Genomic DNA, 18,622 nt, shown 5'->3' on the forward strand with positions numbered 1-18,622 from the left:
CAGGCCAAAACCGCAATACCGTCTCCTCTCCCTTCAAAACGGCCCCTCCATTAACGTGAGGATGTATCTCTTTTTCTTGACTTTCTCTCACCTTATACTTGGAACCCAGAGCAGCAGCTCCACGAAGACGAAAAACGGCCGTGAGAAGTTTTCTCATCTCAGCCCCGAAACCTTCACGTTCAGGTACCGGGAATCGAACCCGGGCCTCCTGGGTGAAAGCTAGGTATCCTAGCCACTAGACCATACCGGACATACCTCAACGATCCACTACGTGTGTATGCGTCCAGAAATACTTCTCCTCCACGCAACTTTAGGGCCGAACCTGGCGCCAACGCTGAACTCTGTCCGCCACCACGATCCCGCTTACTCACTCCCAAAGCGCGCAAGTCATACTAGGCAATCATCGCTTTCAGTCTCGAGTGCAACTAGTAAAACTGTAATTAGTAATAACTGGAAACAAACACACGTTGACACAAAGTAGCCTAGGTGGTAATAAACGGCAAACACGGCCTTACCTCGCAAAAGCTATGCTGTGCCTTTCACCGTCGTGGACAGAAAATGAGAAGGCTGAGTTGAGGATAGAACGTACGCCCTTAAGATAATGACACGCACAGCCCACTGCGCCACCGAGGCATACAGGAATATTCGCCACCGCAGCCTCACTAAGAAGTTCTAATTTCAGAATTGTTTTCCCACCATGCCGTACATGAAAGGGTGGATTACTCGGCGGAAGTCAATGCTGCGTCTAGTTACAGTGCATCGCCCTGGAAGCAACGTGGTATCGCGTTCCGATGTGCTGGAGGGCAGAGGTGCCGCTGCAGGGTCGCTTGAGCCTCTGGTGGCAGCAGGGGCGGCAACGCACCGCGACACAGGAAGCCTGCAACGCAATGCGGTGGTGGTGTAACGGACAGCATGGTTGCTTCCCAAGCAGTTGATCCGGGTTCGATTCCCGGCCATCGCAGGAGGATTGTCATTTTTGCGTAGCGCAATAGTGTGTGTTCAAGACCATGCGATCCTCGAAATTGCCACGCGTCGCGGCACAGGTAGTATCTCCTCGTCTGCTGCCTCGTTCCAGCTAAGTGGATTGATTTCACTTCATCGTGTGCCGACTTGGCCCGACTGCCGCTCGCTGCCGCTCGGCGGTGGGGCCGATATGACAGGAGAAGTACGACAATCGGCTGCGAGAAATAAAGTAATCAAGAGTACTTTTCCTTTTCAATACGAAAAGCTAAACTTTCATTTACAAATTTCGGAAATCTCACTGCTTCGCCACAGTGTTATCTACACATTTGAGAAATTATCTGTTGATTCGTACGGTTCTGTTATTGCCAAAGTCGTTCTTGCACTTTCCTTGCGCTCTTTTTGCAAACAGCGTCATTAAATTTTCGGTCATATGTTCGTTAACGTAATTTAAATTGCTTAGGGAGGCATCATAGCACGTCAACACTGTAGCACAAAAGGAGGAGGGTGGGGGTTGAAATGAAAGGGTCCAATAGCACGCAGAGTTCCCGGACGATCACCCATCCACTCACTAACCACGCAAACGTCTGCTTAACTTCATTAATCGAAAGTGAGCTGGCCGTTGGCAACCCCTTAGCGAAACGTTCAGACTTCTAGGTGGATGTGCACATCATTTAGAATCTGCCTGGCAGAGTCTCGCAGGAGACAGCATTTCCTATCAGGGGAGAAAATGGAATGGCCCGTGGAGGGATTGAACCCATGACCGACGCGTTACTAGCACGACGCTATAGCCCACTGAGCTAACGGGCAGTGCAACACTGTCGCATCAGCAGGCCAAAACCGCAATACCGTCTCCTCTCCCTTCAAAACGGCCCCTCCATTAACGTGAGGATGTATCTCTTTTTCTTGACTTTCTCTCACCTTATACTTGGAACCCAGAGCAGCAGCTCCACGAAGACGAAAAACGGCCGTGAGAAGTTTTCTCATCTCAGCCCCGAAACCTTCACGTTCAGGTACCGGGAATCGAACCCGGGCCTCCTGGGTGAAAGCTAGGTATCCTAGCCACTAGACCATACCGGACATACCTCAACGATCCACTACGTGTGTATGCGTCCAGAAATACTTCTCCTCCACGCAACTTTAGGGCCGAACCTGGCGCCAACGCTGAACTCTGTCCGCCACCACGATCCCGCTTACTCACTCCCAAAGCGCGCAAGTCATACTAGGCAATCATCGCTTTCAGTCTCGAGTGCAACTAGTAAAACTGTAATTAGTAATAACTGGAAACAAACACACGTTGACACAAAGTAGCCTAGGTGGTAATAAACGGCAAACACGGCCTTACCTCGCAAAAGCTATGCTGTGCCTTTCACCGTCGTGGACAGAAAATGAGAAGGCTGAGTTGAGGATAGAACGTACGCCCTTAAGATAATGACACGCACAGCCCACTGCGCCACCGAGGCATACAGGAATATTCGCCACCGCAGCCTCACTAAGAAGTTCTAATTTCAGAATTGTTTTCCCACCATGCCGTACATGAAAGGGTGGATTACTCGGCGGAAGTCAATGCTGCGTCTAGTTACAGTGCATCGCCCTGGAAGCAACGTGGTATCGCGTTCCGATGTGCTGGAGGGCAGAGGTGCCGCTGCAGGGTCGCTTGAGCCTCTGGTGGCAGCAGGGGCGGCAACGCACCGCGACACAGGAAGCCTGCAACGCAATGCGGTGGTGGTGTAACGGACAGCATGGTTGCTTCCCAAGCAGTTGATCCGGGTTCGATTCCCGGCCATCGCAGGAGGATTGTCATTTTTGCGTAGCGCAATAGTGTGTGTTCAAGACCATGCGATCCTCGAAATTGCCACGCGTCGCGGCACAGGTAGTATCTCCTCGTCTGCTGCCTCGTTCCAGCTAAGTGGATTGATTTCACTTCATCGTGTGCCGACTTGGCCCGACTGCCGCTCGCTGCCGCTCGGCGGTGGGGCCGATATGACAGGAGAAGTACGACAATCGGCTGCGAGAAATAAAGTAATCAAGAGTACTTTTCCTTTTCAATACGAAAAGCTAAACTTTCATTTACAAATTTCGGAAATCTCACTGCTTCGCCACAGTGTTATCTACACATTTGAGAAATTATCTGTTGATTCGTACGGTTCTGTTATTGCCAAAGTCGTTCTTGCACTTTCCTTGCGCTCTTTTTGCAAACAGCGTCATTAAATTTTCGGTCATATGTTCGTTAACGTAATTTAAATTGCTTAGGGAGGCATCATAGCACGTCAACACTGTAGCACAAAAGGAGGAGGGTGGGGGTTGAAATGAAAGGGTCCAATAGCACGCAGAGTTCCCGGACGATCACCCATCCACTCACTAACCACGCAAACGTCTGCTTAACTTCATTAATCGAAAGTGAGCTGGCCGTTGGCAACCCCTTAGCGAAACGTTCAGACTTCTAGGTGGATGTGCACATCATTTAGAATCTGCCTGGCAGAGTCTCGCAGGAGACAGCATTTCCTATCAGGGGAGAAAATGGAATGGCCCGTGGAGGGATTGAACCCATGACCGACGCGTTACTAGCACGACGCTATAGCCCACTGAGCTAACGGGCAGTGCAACACTGTCGCATCAGCAGGCCAAAACCGCAATACCGTCTCCTCTCCCTTCAAAACGGCCCCTCCATTAACGTGAGGATGTATCTCTTTTTCTTGACTTTCTCTCACCTTATACTTGGAACCCAGAGCAGCAGCTCCACGAAGACGAAAAACGGCCGTGAGAAGTTTTCTCATCTCAGCCCCGAAACCTTCACGTTCAGGTACCGGGAATCGAACCCGGGCCTCCTGGGTGAAAGCTAGGTATCCTAGCCACTAGACCATACCGGACATACCTCAACGATCCACTACGTGTGTATGCGTCCAGAAATACTTCTCCTCCACGCAACTTTAGGGCCGAACCTGGCGCCAACGCTGAACTCTGTCCGCCACCACGATCCCGCTTACTCACTCCCAAAGCGCGCAAGTCATACTAGGCAATCATCGCTTTCAGTCTCGAGTGCAACTAGTAAAACTGTAATTAGTAATAACTGGAAACAAACACACGTTGACACAAAGTAGCCTAGGTGGTAATAAACGGCAAACACGGCCTTACCTCGCAAAAGCTATGCTGTGCCTTTCACCGTCGTGGACAGAAAATGAGAAGGCTGAGTTGAGGATAGAACGTACGCCCTTAAGATAATGACACGCACAGCCCACTGCGCCACCGAGGCATACAGGAATATTCGCCACCGCAGCCTCACTAAGAAGTTCTAATTTCAGAATTGTTTTCCCACCATGCCGTACATGAAAGGGTGGATTACTCGGCGGAAGTCAATGCTGCGTCTAGTTACAGTGCATCGCCCTGGAAGCAACGTGGTATCGCGTTCCGATGTGCTGGAGGGCAGAGGTGCCGCTGCAGGGTCGCTTGAGCCTCTGGTGGCAGCAGGGGCGGCAACGCACCGCGACACAGGAAGCCTGCAACGCAATGCGGTGGTGGTGTAACGGACAGCATGGTTGCTTCCCAAGCAGTTGATCCGGGTTCGATTCCCGGCCATCGCAGGAGGATTGTCATTTTTGCGTAGCGCAATAGTGTGTGTTCAAGACCATGCGATCCTCGAAATTGCCACGCGTCGCGGCACAGGTAGTATCTCCTCGTCTGCTGCCTCGTTCCAGCTAAGTGGATTGATTTCACTTCATCGTGTGCCGACTTGGCCCGACTTTGCTCGACTGCCGCTCGCTGCCGCTCGGCGGTGGGGCCCATATGACAGGAGAAGTACGACAATCGGCTGCGAGAAATAAAGTAATCAAGAGTACTTTTCCTTTTCAATACGAAAAGCTAAACTTTCATTTACAAATTTCGGAAATCTCACTGCTTCGCCACAGTGTTATCTACACATTTGAGAAATTATCTGTTGATTCGTACGGTTCTGTTATTGCCAAAGTCGTTCTTGCACTTTCCTTGCGCTCTTTTTGCAAACAGCGTCATTAAATTTTCGGTCATATGTTCGTTAACGTAATTTAAATTGCTTAGGGAGGCATCATAGCACGTCAACACTGTAGCACAAAAGGAGGAGGGTGGGGGTTGAAATGAAAGGGTCCAATAGCACGCAGAGTTCCCGGACGATCACCCATCCACTCACTAACCACGCAAACGTCTGCTTAACTTCATTAATCGAAAGTGAGCTGGCCGTTGGCAACCCCTTAGCGAAACGTTCAGACTTCTAGCTGGATGTGCACATCATTTAGAATCTGCCTGGCAGAGTCTCGCAGGAGACAGCATTTCCTATCAGGGGAGAAAATGGAATGGCCCGTGGAGGGATTGAACCCATGACCGACGCGTTACTAGCACGACGCTATAGCCCACTGAGCTAACGGGCAGTGCAACACTGTCGCATCAGCAGGCCAAAACCGCAATACCGTCTCCTCTCCCTTCAAAACGGCCACTCCATTAACGTGAGGATGTATCTCTTTTTCTTGACTTTCTCTCACCTTATACTTGGAACCCAGAGCAGCAGCTCCACGAAGACGAAAAACGGCCGTGAGAAGTTTTCTCATCTCAGCCCCGAAACCTTCACGTTCAGGTACCGGGAATCGAACCCGAGCCTCCTGGGTGAAAGCTAGGTATCCTAGCCACTAGACCATACCGGACATACCTCAACGATCCACTACGTGTGTATGCGTCCAGAAATACTTCTCCTCCACGCAACTTTAGGGCCGAACCTGGCGCCAACGCTGAACTCTGTCCGCCACCACGATCCCGCTTACTCACTCCCAAAGCGCGCAAGTCATACTAGGCAATCATCGCTTTCAGTCTCGAGTGCAACTAGTAAAACTGTAATTAGTAATAACTGGAAACAAACACACGTTGACACAAAGTAGCCTAGGTGGTAATAAACGGCAAACACGGCCTTACCTCGCAAAAGCTATGCTGTATCTTTCACCGTCGTGGACAGAAAATGAGAAGGCTGAGTTGAGGATAGAACGTACGCCCTTAAGATAATGACACGCACAGCCCACTGCGCCACCGAGGCATACAGGAATATTCGCCACCGCAGCCTCACTAAGAAGTTCTAATTTCAGAATTGTTTTCCCACCATGCCGTACATGAAAGGGTGGATTACTCGGCGGAAGTCAATGCTGCGTCTAGTTACAGTGCATCGCCCTGGAAGCAACGTGGTATCGCGTTCCGATGTGCTGGAGGGCAGAGGTGCCGCTGCAGGGTCGCTTGAGCCTCTGGTGGCAGCAGGGGCGGCAACGCACCGCGACACAGGAAGCCTGCAACGCAATGCGGTGGTGGTGTAACGGACAGCATGGTTGCTTCCCAAGCAGTTGATCCGGGTTCGATTCCCGGCCATCGCAGGAGGATTGTCATTTTTGCGTAGCGCAATAGTGTGTGTTCAAGACCATGCGATCCTCGAAATTGCCACGCGTCGCGGCACAGGTAGTATCTCCTCGTCTGCTGCCTCGTTCCAGCTAAGTGGATTGATTTCACTTCATCGTGTGCCGACTTGGCCCGACTTTGCTCGACTGCCGCTCGCTGCCGCTCGGCGGTGGGGCCCATATGACAGGAGAAGTACGACAATCGGCTGCGAGAAATAAAGTAATCAAGAGTACTTTTCCTTTTCAATACGAAAAGCTAAACTTTCATTTACAAATTTCGGAAATCTCACTGCTTCGCCACAGTGTTATCTACACATTTGAGAAATTATCTGTTGATTCGTACGGTTCTGTTATTGCCAAAGTCGTTCTTGCACTTTCCTTGCGCTCTTTTTGCAAACAGCGTCATTAAATTTTCGGTCATATGTTCGTTAACGTAATTCAAATTGCTTAGGGAGGCATCATAGCACGTCAACACTGTAGCACAAAAGGAGGAGGGTGGGGGTTGAAATGAAAGGGTCCAATAGCACGCAGAGTTCCCGGACGATCACCCATCCACTCACTAACCACGCAAACGTCTGCTTAACTTCATTAATCGAAAGTGAGCTGGCCGTTGGCAACCCCTTAGCGAAACGTTCAGACTTCTAGCTGGATGTGCACATCATTTAGAATCTGCCTGGCAGAGTCTCGCAGGAGACAGCATTTCCTATCAGGGGAGAAAATGGAATGGCCCGTGGAGGGATTGAACCCATGACCGACGCGTTACTAGCACGACGCTATAGCCCACTGAGCTAACGGGCAGTGCAACACTGTCGCATCAGCAGGCCAAAACCGCAATACCGTCTCCTCTCCCTTCAAAACGGCCCCTCCATTAACGTGAGGATGTATCTCTTTTTCTTGACTTTCTCTCACCTTATACTTGGAACCCAGAGCAGCAGCTCCACGAAGACGAAAAACGGCCGTGAGAAGTTTTCTCATCTCAGCCCCGAAACCTTCACGTTCAGGTACCGGGAATCGAACCCGGGCCTCCTGGGTGAAAGCTAGGTATCCTAGCCACTAGACCATACCGGACATACCTCAACGATCCACTACGTGTGTATGCGTCCAGAAATACTTCTCCTCCACGCAACTTTAGGGCCGAACCTGGCGCCAACGCTGAACTCTGTCCGCCACCACGATCCCGCTTACTCACTCCCAAAGCGCGCAAGTCATACTAGGCAATCATCGCTTTCAGTCTCGAGTGCAACTAGTAAAACTGTAATTAGTAATAACTGGAAACAAACACACGTTGACACAAAGTAGCCTAGGTGGTAATAAACGGCAAACACGGCCTTACCTCGCAAAAGCTATGCTGTGCCTTTCACCGTCGTGGACAGAAAATGAGAAGGCTGAGTTGAGGATAGAACGTACGCCCTTAAGATAATGACACGCACAGCCCACTGCGCCACCGAGGCATACAGGAATATTCGCCACCGCAGCCTCACTAAGAAGTTCTAATTTCAGAATTGTTTTCCCACCATGCCGTACATGAAAGGGTGGATTACTCGGCGGAAGTCAATGCTGCGTCTAGTTACAGTGCATCGCCCTGGAAGCAACGTGGTATCGCGTTCCGATGTGCTGGAGGGCAGAGGTGCCGCTGCAGGGTCGCTTGAGCCTCTGGTGGCAGCAGGGGCGGCAACGCACCGCGACACAGGAAGCCTGCAACGCAATGCGGTGGTGGTGTAACGGACAGCATGGTTGCTTCCCAAGCAGTTGATCCGGGTTCGATTCCCGGCCATCGCAGGAGGATTGTCATTTTTGCGTAGCGCAATAGTGTGTGTTCAAGACCATGCGATCCTCGAAATTGCCACGCGTCGCGGCACAGGTAGTATCTCCTCGTCTGCTGCCTCGTTCCAGCTAAGTGGATTGATTTCACTTCATCGTGTGCCGACTTGGCCCGACTTTGCTCGACTGCCGCTCGCTGCCGCTCGGCGGTGGGGCCCATATGACAGGAGAAGTACGACAATCGGCTGCGAGAAATAAAGTAATCAAGAGTACTTTTCCTTTTCAATACGAAAAGCTAAACTTTCATTTACAAATTTCGGAAATCTCACTGCTTCGCCACAGTGTTATCTACACATTTGAGAAATTATCTGTTGATTCGTACGGTTCTGTTATTGCCAAAGTCGTTCTTGCACTTTCCTTGCGCTCTTTTTGCAAACAGCGTCATTAAATTTTCGGTCATATGTTCGTTAACGTAATTTAAATTGCTTAGGGAGGCATCATAGCACGTCAACACTGTAGCACAAAAGGAGGAGGGTGGGGGTTGAAATGAAAGGGTCCAATAGCACGCAGAGTTCCCGGACGATCACCCATCCACTCACTAACCACGCAAACGTCTGCTTAACTTCATTAATCGAAAGTGAGCTGGCCGTTGGCAACCCCTTAGCGAAACGTTCAGACTTCTAGCTGGATGTGCACATCATTTAGAATCTGCCTGGCAGAGTCTCGCAGGAGACAGCATTTCCTATCAGGGGAGAAAATGGAATGGCCCGTGGAGGGATTGAACCCATGACCGACGCGTTACTAGCACGACGCTATAGCCCACTGAGCTAACGGGCAGTGCAACACTGTCGCATCAGCAGGCCAAAACCGCAATACCGTCTCCTCTCCCTTCAAAACGGCCACTCCATTAACGTGAGGATGTATCTCTTTTTCTTGACTTTCTCTCACCTTATACTTGGAACCCAGAGCAGCAGCTCCACGAAGACGAAAAACGGCCGTGAGAAGTTTTCTCATCTCAGCCCCGAAACCTTCACGTTCAGGTACCGGGAATCGAACCCGAGCCTCCTGGGTGAAAGCTAGGTATCCTAGCCACTAGACCATACCGGACATACCTCAACGATCCACTACGTGTGTATGCGTCCAGAAATACTTCTCCTCCACGCAACTTTAGGGCCGAACCTGGCGCCAACGCTGAACTCTGTCCGCCACCACGATCCCGCTTACTCACTCCCAAAGCGCGCAAGTCATACTAGGCAATCATCGCTTTCAGTCTCGAGTGCAACTAGTAAAACTGTAATTAGTAATAACTGGAAACAAACACACGTTGACACAAAGTAGCCTAGGTGGTAATAAACGGCAAACACGGCCTTACCTCGCAAAAGCTATGCTGTATCTTTCACCGTCGTGGACAGAAAATGAGAAGGCTGAGTTGAGGATAGAACGTACGCCCTTAAGATAATGACACGCACAGCCCACTGCGCCACCGAGGCATACAGGAATATTCGCCACCGCAGCCTCACTAAGAAGTTCTAATTTCAGAATTGTTTTCCCACCATGCCGTACATGAAAGGGTGGATTACTCGGCGGAAGTCAATGCTGCGTCTAGTTACAGTGCATCGCCCTGGAAGCAACGTGGTATCGCGTTCCGATGTGCTGGAGGGCAGAGGTGCCGCTGCAGGGTCGCTTGAGCCTCTGGTGGCAGCAGGGGCGGCAACGCACCGCGACACAGGAAGCCTGCAACGCAATGCGGTGGTGGTGTAACGGACAGCATGGTTGCTTCCCAAGCAGTTGATCCGGGTTCGATTCCCGGCCATCGCAGGAGGATTGTCATTTTTGCGTAGCGCAATAGTGTGTGTTCAAGACCATGCGATCCTCGAAATTGCCACGCGTCGCGGCACAGGTAGTATCTCCTCGTCTGCTGCCTCGTTCCAGCTAAGTGGATTGATTTCACTTCATCGTGTGCCGACTTGGCCCGACTTTGCTCGACTGCCGCTCGCTGCCGCTCGGCGGTGGGGCCCATATGACAGGAGAAGTACGACAATCGGCTGCGAGAAATAAAGTAATCAAGAGTACTTTTCCTTTTCAATACGAAAAGCTAAACTTTCATTTACAAATTTCGGAAATCTCACTGCTTCGCCACAGTGTTATCTACACATTTGAGAAATTATCTGTTGATTCGTACGGTTCTGTTATTGCCAAAGTCGTTCTTGCACTTTCCTTGCGCTCTTTTTGCAAACAGCGTCATTAAATTTTCGGTCATATGTTCGTTAACGTAATTCAAATTGCTTAGGGAGGCATCATAGCACGTCAACACTGTAGCACAAAAGGAGGAGGGTGGGGGTTGAAATGAAAGGGTCCAATAGCACGCAGAGTTCCCGGACGATCACCCATCCACTCACTAACCACGCAAACGTCTGCTTAACTTCATTAATCGAAAGTGAGCTGGCCGTTGGCAACCCCTTAGCGAAACGTTCAGACTTCTAGCTGGATGTGCACATCATTTAGAATCTGCCTGGCAGAGTCTCGCAGGAGACAGCATTTCCTATCAGGGGAGAAAATGGAATGGCCCGTGGAGGGATTGAACCCATGACCGACGCGTTACTAGCACGACGCTATAGCCCACTGAGCTAACGGGCAGTGCAACACTGTCGCATCAGCAGGCCAAAACCGCAATACCGTCTCCTCTCCCTTCAAAACGGCCCCTCCATTAACGTGAGGATGTATCTCTTTTTCTTGACTTTCTCTCACCTTATACTTGGAACCCAGAGCAGCAGCTCCACGAAGACGAAAAACGGCCGTGAGAAGTTTTCTCATCTCAGCCCCGAAACCTTCACGTTCAGGTACCGGGAATCGAACCCGGGCCTCCTGGGTGAAAGCTAGGTATCCTAGCCACTAGACCATACCGGACATACCTCAACGATCCACTACGTGTGTATGCGTCCAGAAATACTTCTCCTCCACGCAACTTTAGGGCCGAACCTGGCGCCAACGCTGAACTCTGTCCGCCACCACGATCCCGCTTACTCACTCCCAAAGCGCGCAAGTCATACTAGGCAATCATCGCTTTCAGTCTCGAGTGCAACTAGTAAAACTGTAATTAGTAATAACTGGAAACAAACACACGTTGACACAAAGTAGCCTAGGTGGTAATAAACGGCAAACACGGCCTTACCTCGCAAAAGCTATGCTGTGCCTTTCACCGTCGTGGACAGAAAATGAGAAGGCTGAGTTGAGGATAGAACGTACGCCCTTAAGATAATGACACGCACAGCCCACTGCGCCACCGAGGCATACAGGAATATTCGCCACCGCAGCCTCACTAAGAAGTTCTAATTTCAGAATTGTTTTCCCACCATGCCGTACATGAAAGGGTGGATTACTCGGCGGAAGTCAATGCTGCGTCTAGTTACAGTGCATCGCCCTGGAAGCAACGTGGTATCGCGTTCCGATGTGCTGGAGGGCAGAGGTGCCGCTGCAGGGTCGCTTGAGCCTCTGGTGGCAGCAGGGGCGGCAACGCACCGCGACACAGGAAGCCTGCAACGCAATGCGGTGGTGGTGTAACGGACAGCATGGTTGCTTCCCAAGCAGTTGATCCGGGTTCGATTCCCGGCCATCGCAGGAGGATTGTCATTTTTGCGTAGCGCAATAGTGTGTGTTCAAGACCATGCGATCCTCGAAATTGCCACGCGTCGCGGCACAGGTAGTATCTCCTCGTCTGCTGCCTCGTTCCAGCTAAGTGGATTGATTTCACTTCATCGTGTGCCGACTTGGCCCGACTTTGCTCGACTGCCGCTCGCTGCCGCTCGGCGGTGGGGCCCATATGACAGGAGAAGTACGACAATCGGCTGCGAGAAATAAAGTAATCAAGAGTACTTTTCCTTTTCAATACGAAAATCTAAACTTTCATTTACAAATTTCGGAAATCTCACTGCTTCGCCACAGTGTTATCTACACATTTGAGAAATTATCTGTTGATTCGTACGGTTCTGTTATTGCCAAAGTCGTTCTTGCACTTTCCTTGCGCTCTTTTTGCAAACAGCGTCATTAAATTTTCGGTCATATGTTCGTTAACGTAATTTAAATTGCTTAGGGAGGCATCATAGCACGTCAACACTGTAGCACAAAAGGAGGAGGGTGGGGGTGTAAATGGAAGGGTCCAATAGCACGCAGAGTTCCCGGACGATCACCCATCCACTCACTAACCACGCAAACGTCTGCTTAACTTCATTAATCGAAAGTGAGCTGGCCGTTGGCAACCCCTTAGCGAAACGTTCAGACTTCTAGCTGGATGTGCACATCATTTAGAATCTGCCTGGCAGAGTCTCGCAGGAGACAGCATTTCCTATCAGGGGAGAAAATGGAATGGCCCGTGGAGGGATTGAACCCATGACCGACGCGTTACTAGCACGACGCTATAGCCCACTGAGCTAACGGGCAGTGCAACACTGTCGCATCAGCAGGCCAAAACCGCAATACCGTCTCCTCTCCCTTCAAAACGGCCACTCCATTAACGTGAGGATGTATCTCTTTTTCTTGACTTTCTCTCACCTTATACTTGGAACCCAGAGCAGCAGCTCCACGAAGACGAAAAACGGCCGTGAGAAGTTTTCTCATCTCAGCCCCGAAACCTTCACGTTCAGGTACCGGGAATCGAACCCGAGCCTCCTGGGTGAAAGCTAGGTATCCTAGCCACTAGACCATACCGGACATACCTCAACGATCCACTACGTGTGTATGCGTCCAGAAATACTTCTCCTCCACGCAACTTTAGGGCCGAACCTGGCGCCAACGCTGAACTCTGTCCGCCACCACGATCCCGCTTACTCACTCCCAAAGCGCGCAAGTCATACTAGGCAATCATCGCTTTCAGTCTCGAGTGCAACTAGTAAAACTGTAATTAGTAATAACTGGAAACAAACACACGTTGACACAAAGTAGCCTAGGTGGTAATAAACGGCAAACACGGCCTTACCTCGCAAAAGCTATGCTGTGCCTTTCACCGTCGTGGACAGAAAATGAGAAGGCTGAGTTGAGGATAGAACGTACGCCCTTAAGATAATGACACGCACAGCCCACTGCGCCACCGAGGCATACAGGAATATTCGCCACCGCAGCCTCACTAAGAAGTTCTAATTTCAGAATTGTTTTCCCACCATGCCGTACATGAAAGGGTGGATTACTCGGCGGAAGTCAATGCTGCGTCTAGTTACAGTGCATCGCCCTGGAAGCAACGTGGTATCGCGTTCCGATGTGCTGGAGGGCAGAGGTGCCGCTGCAGGGTCGCTTGAGCCTCTGGTGGCAGCAGGGGCGGCAACGCACCGCGACACAGGAAGCCTGCAACGCAATGCGGTGGTGGTGTAACGGACAGCATGGTTGCTTCCCAAGCAGTTGATCCGGGTTCGATTCCCGGCCATCGCAGGAGGATTGTCATTTTTGCGTAGCGCAATAGTGTGTGTTCAAGACCATGCGATCCTCGAAATTGCCACGCGTCGCGGCACAGGTAGTATCTCCTCGTCTGCTGCCTCGTTCCAGCTAAGTGGATTGATTTCACTTCATCGTGTGCCGACTTGGCCCGACTTTGCTCGACTGCCGCTCGCTGCCGCTCGGCGGTGGGGCCGATATGACAGGAGAAGTACGACAATCGGCTGCGAGAAATAAAGTAATCAAGAGTACTTTTCCTTTTCAATACGAAAAGCTAAACTTTCATTTACAAATTTCGGAAATCTCACTGCTTCGCCACAGTGTTATCTACACATTTGAGAAATTATCTGTTGATTCGTACGGTTCTGTTATTGCCAAAGTCGTTCTTGCACTTTCCTTGCGCTCTTTTTGCAAACAGCGTCATTAAATTTTCGGTCATATGTTCGTTAACGTAATTTAAATTGCTTAGGGAGGAATCATAGCACGTCAACACTGTAGCACAAAAGGAGGAGGGTGGGGGTTGAAATGAAAGGGTCCAATAGCACGCAGAGTTCCCGGACGATCACCCATCCACTCACTAACCACGCAAACGTCTGCTTAACTTCATTAATCGAAAGTGAGCTGGCCGTTGGCAACCCCTTAGCGAAACGTTCAGACTTCTAGCTGGATGTGCACATCATTTAGAATCTGCCTGGCAGAGTCTCGCAGGAGACAGCATTTCCTATCAGGGGAGAAAATGGAATGGCCCGTGGAGGGATTGAACCCATGACCGACGCGTTACTAGCACGACGCTATAGCCCACTGAGCTAACGGGCAGTGCAACACTGTCGCATCAGCAGGCCAAAACCGCAATACCGTCTCCTCTCCCTTCAAAACGGCCACTCCATTAACGTGAGGATGTATCTCTTTTTCTTGACTTTCTCTCACCTTATACTTGGAACCCAGAGCAGCAGCTCCACGAAGACGAAAAACGGCCGTGAGAAGTTTTCTCATCTCAGCCCCGAAACCTTCACGTTCAGGTACCGGGAATCGAACCCGGGCCTCCTGGGTGAAAGCTAGGTATCCTAGCCACTAGACCATACCGGACATACCTCAACGATCCACTACGTGTGTATGCGTCCAGAAATACTTCTCCTCCACGCAACTTTAGGGCCGAACCTGGCGCCAACGCTGAACTCTGTCCGCCACCACGATCCCGCTTACTCACTCCCAAAGCGCGCAAGTCATACTAGGCAATCATCGCTTTCAGTCTCGAGTGCAACTAGTAAAACTGTAATTAGTAATAACTGGAAACAAACACACGTTGACACAAAGTAGCCTAGGTGGTAATAAACGGCAAACACGGCCTTACCTCGCAAAAGCTATGCTGTGCCTTTCACCGTCGTGGACAGAAAATGAGAAGGCTGAGTTGAGGATAGAACGTACGCCCTTAAGATAATGACACGCACAGCCCACTGCGCCACCGAGGCATACAGGAATATTCGCCACCGCAGCCTCACTAAGAAGTTCTAATTTCAGAATTGTTTTCCCACCATGCCGTACATGAAAGGGTGGATTACTCGGCGGAAGTCAATGCTGCGTCTAGTTACAGTGCATCGCCCTGGAAGCAACGTGGTATCGCGTTCCGATGTGCTGGAGGGCAGAGGTGCCGCTGCAGGGTCGCTTGAGCCTCTGGTGGCAGCAGGGGCGGCAACGCACCGCGACACAGGAAGCCTGCAACGCAATGCGGTGGTGGTGTAACGGACAGCATGGTTGCTTCCCAAGCAGTTGATCCGGGTTCGATTCCCGGCCATCGCAGGAGGATTGTCATTTTTGCGTAGCGCAATAGTGTGTGTTCAAGACCATGCGATCCTCGAAATTGCCACGCGTCGCGGCACAGGTAGTATCTCCTCGTCTGCTGCCTCGTTCCAGCTAAGTGGATTGATTTCACTTCATCGTGTGCCGACTTGGCCCGACTGCCGCTCGCTGCCGCTCGGCGGTGGGGCCGATATGACAGGAGAAGTACGACAATCGGCTGCGAGAAATAAAGTAATCAAGAGTACTTTTCCTTTTCAATACGAAAAGCTAAACTTTCATTTACAAATTTCGGAAATCTCACTGCTTCGCCACAGTGTTATCTACACATTTGAGAAATTATCTGTTGATTCGTACGGTTCTGTTATTGCCAAAGTCGTTCTTGCACTTTCCTTGCGCTCTTTTTGCAAACAGCGTCATTAAATTTTCGGTCATATGTTCGTTAACGTAATTTAAATTGCTTAGGGAGGCATCATAGCACGTCAACACTGTAGCACAAAAGGAGGAGGGTGGGGGTTGAAATGAAAGGGTCCAATAGCACGCAGAGTTCCCGGACGATCACCCATCCACTCACTAACCACGCAAACGTCTGCTTAACTTCATTAATCGAAAGTGAGCTGGCCGTTGGCAACCCCTTAGCGAAACGTTCAGACTTCTAGCTGGATGTGCACATCATTTAGAATCTGCCTGGCAGAGTCTCGCAGGAGACAGCATTTCCTATCAGGGGAGAAAATGGAATGGCCCGTGGAGGGATTGAACCCATGACCGACGCGTTACTAGCACGACGCTATAGCCCACTGAGCTAACGGGCAGTGCAACACTGTCGCATCAGCAGTCCAAAACCGCAATACCGTCTCCTCTCCCTTCAAAACGGCCCCTCCATTAACGTGAGGATGTATCTCTTTTTCTTGACTTTCTCTCACCTTATACTTGGAACCCAGAGCAGCAGCTCCACGAAGACGAAAAACGGCCGTGAGAAGTTTTCTCATCTCAGCCCCGAAACCTTCACGTTCAGGTACCGGGAATCGAACCCGAGCCTCCTGGGTGAAAGCTAGGTATCCTAGCCACTAGACCATACCGGACATACCTCAACGATCCACTACGTGTGTATGCGTCCAGAAATACTTCTCCTCCACGCAACTTTAGGGCCGAACCTGGCGCCAACGCTGAACTCTGTCCGCCACCACGATCCCGCTTACTCACTCCCAAAGCGCGCAAGTCATACTAGGCAATCATCGCTTTCAGTCTCGAGTGCAACTAGTAAAACTGTAATTAGTAATAACTGGAAACAAACACACGTTGACACAAAGTAGCCTAGGTGGTAATAAACGGCAAACACGGCCTTACCTCGCAAAAGCTATGCTGTGCCTTTCACCGTCGTGGACAGAAAATGAGAAGGCTGAGTTGAGGATAGAACGTACGCCCTTAAGATAATGACACGCACAGCCCACTGCGCCACCGAGGCATACAGGAATATTCGCCACCGCAGCCTCACTAAGAAGTTCTAATTTCAGAATTGTTTTCCCACCATGCCGTACATGAAAGGGTGGATTACTCGGCGGAAGTCAATGCTGCGTCTAGTTACAGTGCATCGCCCTGGAAGCAACGTGGTATCGCGTTCCGATGTGCTGGAGGGCAGAGGTGCCGCTGCAGGGTCGCTTGAGCCTCTGGTGGCAGCAGGGGCGGCAACGCACCGCGACACAGGAAGCCTGCAACGCAATGCGGTGGTGGTGTAACGGACAGCATGGTTGCTTCCCAAGCAGTTGATCCGGGTTCGATTCCCGGCCATCGCAGGAGGATTGTCATTTTTGCGTAGCGCAATAGTGTGTGTTCAAGACCATGCGATCCTCGAAATTGCCACGCGTCGCGGCACAGGTAGTATCTCCTCGTCTGCTGCCTCGTTCCAGCTAAGTGGATTGATTTCACTTCATCGTGTGCCGACTTGGCCCGACTTTGCTCGACTGCCGCTCGCTGCCGCTCGGCGGTGGGGCCGATATGACAGGAGAAGTACGACAATCGGCTGCGAGAAATAAAGTAATCAAGAGTACTTTTCCTTTTCAATACGAAAAGCTAAACTTTCATTTACAAATTTCGGAAATCTCACTGCTTCGCCACAGTGTTATCTACACATTTGAGAAATTATCTGTTGATTCGTACGGTTCTGTTATTGCCAAAGTCGTTCTTGCACTTTCCTTGCGCTCTTTTTGCAAACAGCGTCATTAAATTTTCGGTCATATGTTCGTTAACGTAATTTAAATTGCTTAGGGAGGCATCATAGCACGTCAACACTGTAGCACAAAAGGAGGAGGGTGGGGGTTGAAATGAAAGGGTCCAATAGCACGCAGAATTCCCGGACGATCACCCATCCACTCACTAACCACGCAAACGTCTGCTTAACTTCATTAATCGAAAGTGAGCTGGCCGTTGGCAACCCCTTAGCGAAACGTTCAGACTTCTAGCTGGATGTGCACATCATTTAGAATCTGCCTGGCAGAGTCTCGCAGGAGACAGCATTTCCTATCAGGGGAGAAAATGGAATGGCCCGTGGAGGGATTGAACCCATGACCGACGCGTTACTAGCACGACGCTATAGCCCACTGAGCTAACGGGCAGTGCAACACTGTCGCATCAGCAGGCCAAAACCGCAATACCGTCTCCTCTCCCTTCAAAACGGCCACTCCATTAACGTGAGGATGTATCTCTTTTTCTTGACTTTCTCTCACCTTATACTTGGAACCCAGAGCAGCAGCTCCACGAAGACGAAAAACGGCCGTGAGAAGTTTTCTCATCTCAGCCCCGAAACCTTCACGTTCAGGTACCGGGAATCGAACCCGAGCCTCCTGGGTGAAAGCTAGGTATCCTAGCCACTAGACCATACCGGACATACCTCAACGATCCACTACGTGTGTATGCGTCCAGAAATACTTCTCCTCCACGCAACTTTAGGGCCGAACCTGGCGCCAACGCTGAACTCTGTCCGCCACCACGATCCCGCTTACTCACTCCCAAAGCGCGCAAGTCATACTAGGCAATCATCGCTTTCAGTCTCGAGTGCAACTAGTAAAACTGTAATTAGTAATAACTGGAAACAAACACACGTTGACACAAAGTAGCCTAGGTGGTAATAAACGGCAAACACGGCCTTACCTCGCAAAAGCTATGCTGTGCCTTTCACCGTCGTGGACAGAAAATGAGAAGGCTGAGTTGAGGATAGAACGTACGCCCTTAAGATAATGACACGCACAGCCCACTGCGCCACCGAGGCATACAGGAATATTCGCCAC

General features: G+C 50.6%; 16 non-coding genes across 16 annotated transcripts; 10 read left to right on the plus strand and 6 right to left on the minus strand.

The window, feature by feature from the left end:
• Positions 1–178: 178 nt before the first annotated feature.
• Trnae-uuc lies at positions 179–250 on the minus strand. Its single transcript has one exon. It is a non-coding gene; the product is annotated as a tRNA-Glu (tRNA).
• A 639-nt stretch (positions 251–889) lies between these two features.
• Trnag-ccc lies at positions 890–961 on the plus strand. The gene has a single exon. It is a non-coding gene; the product is annotated as a tRNA-Gly (tRNA).
• Positions 962–1,968: 1,007 nt separating this feature from the next.
• Trnae-uuc lies at positions 1,969–2,040 on the minus strand. The gene has a single exon. It is a non-coding gene; the product is annotated as a tRNA-Glu (tRNA).
• A 639-nt stretch (positions 2,041–2,679) lies between these two features.
• Trnag-ccc lies at positions 2,680–2,751 on the plus strand. Its single transcript has one exon. It is a non-coding gene; the product is annotated as a tRNA-Gly (tRNA).
• A 1,007-nt stretch (positions 2,752–3,758) lies between these two features.
• On the minus strand, positions 3,759–3,830 carry Trnae-uuc. The gene has a single exon. It is a non-coding gene; the product is annotated as a tRNA-Glu (tRNA).
• A 639-nt stretch (positions 3,831–4,469) lies between these two features.
• Trnag-ccc lies at positions 4,470–4,541 on the plus strand. Its single transcript has one exon. It is a non-coding gene; the product is annotated as a tRNA-Gly (tRNA).
• Positions 4,542–6,269: 1,728 nt separating this feature from the next.
• Trnag-ccc lies at positions 6,270–6,341 on the plus strand. Its single transcript has one exon. It is a non-coding gene; the product is annotated as a tRNA-Gly (tRNA).
• Positions 6,342–7,358: 1,017 nt separating this feature from the next.
• Positions 7,359–7,430, minus strand: Trnae-uuc. Its single transcript has one exon. It is a non-coding gene; the product is annotated as a tRNA-Glu (tRNA).
• Positions 7,431–8,069: 639 nt separating this feature from the next.
• Trnag-ccc lies at positions 8,070–8,141 on the plus strand. The gene has a single exon. It is a non-coding gene; the product is annotated as a tRNA-Gly (tRNA).
• Positions 8,142–9,869: 1,728 nt separating this feature from the next.
• Positions 9,870–9,941, plus strand: Trnag-ccc. The gene has a single exon. It is a non-coding gene; the product is annotated as a tRNA-Gly (tRNA).
• Positions 9,942–10,958: 1,017 nt separating this feature from the next.
• Trnae-uuc lies at positions 10,959–11,030 on the minus strand. The gene has a single exon. It is a non-coding gene; the product is annotated as a tRNA-Glu (tRNA).
• Positions 11,031–11,669: 639 nt separating this feature from the next.
• Positions 11,670–11,741, plus strand: Trnag-ccc. The gene has a single exon. It is a non-coding gene; the product is annotated as a tRNA-Gly (tRNA).
• A 1,728-nt stretch (positions 11,742–13,469) lies between these two features.
• Trnag-ccc lies at positions 13,470–13,541 on the plus strand. Its single transcript has one exon. It is a non-coding gene; the product is annotated as a tRNA-Gly (tRNA).
• A 1,017-nt stretch (positions 13,542–14,558) lies between these two features.
• On the minus strand, positions 14,559–14,630 carry Trnae-uuc. The gene has a single exon. It is a non-coding gene; the product is annotated as a tRNA-Glu (tRNA).
• A 639-nt stretch (positions 14,631–15,269) lies between these two features.
• Positions 15,270–15,341, plus strand: Trnag-ccc. Its single transcript has one exon. It is a non-coding gene; the product is annotated as a tRNA-Gly (tRNA).
• Positions 15,342–17,059: 1,718 nt separating this feature from the next.
• Positions 17,060–17,131, plus strand: Trnag-ccc. Its single transcript has one exon. It is a non-coding gene; the product is annotated as a tRNA-Gly (tRNA).
• Positions 17,132–18,622: the final 1,491 nt, after the last annotated feature.

This window comes from Schistocerca americana, chromosome 8, assembly GCF_021461395.2.
Source record: "Schistocerca americana isolate TAMUIC-IGC-003095 chromosome 8, iqSchAmer2.1, whole genome shotgun sequence".
NCBI classification, from domain to species: domain Eukaryota; kingdom Metazoa; phylum Arthropoda; class Insecta; order Orthoptera; family Acrididae; genus Schistocerca; species Schistocerca americana.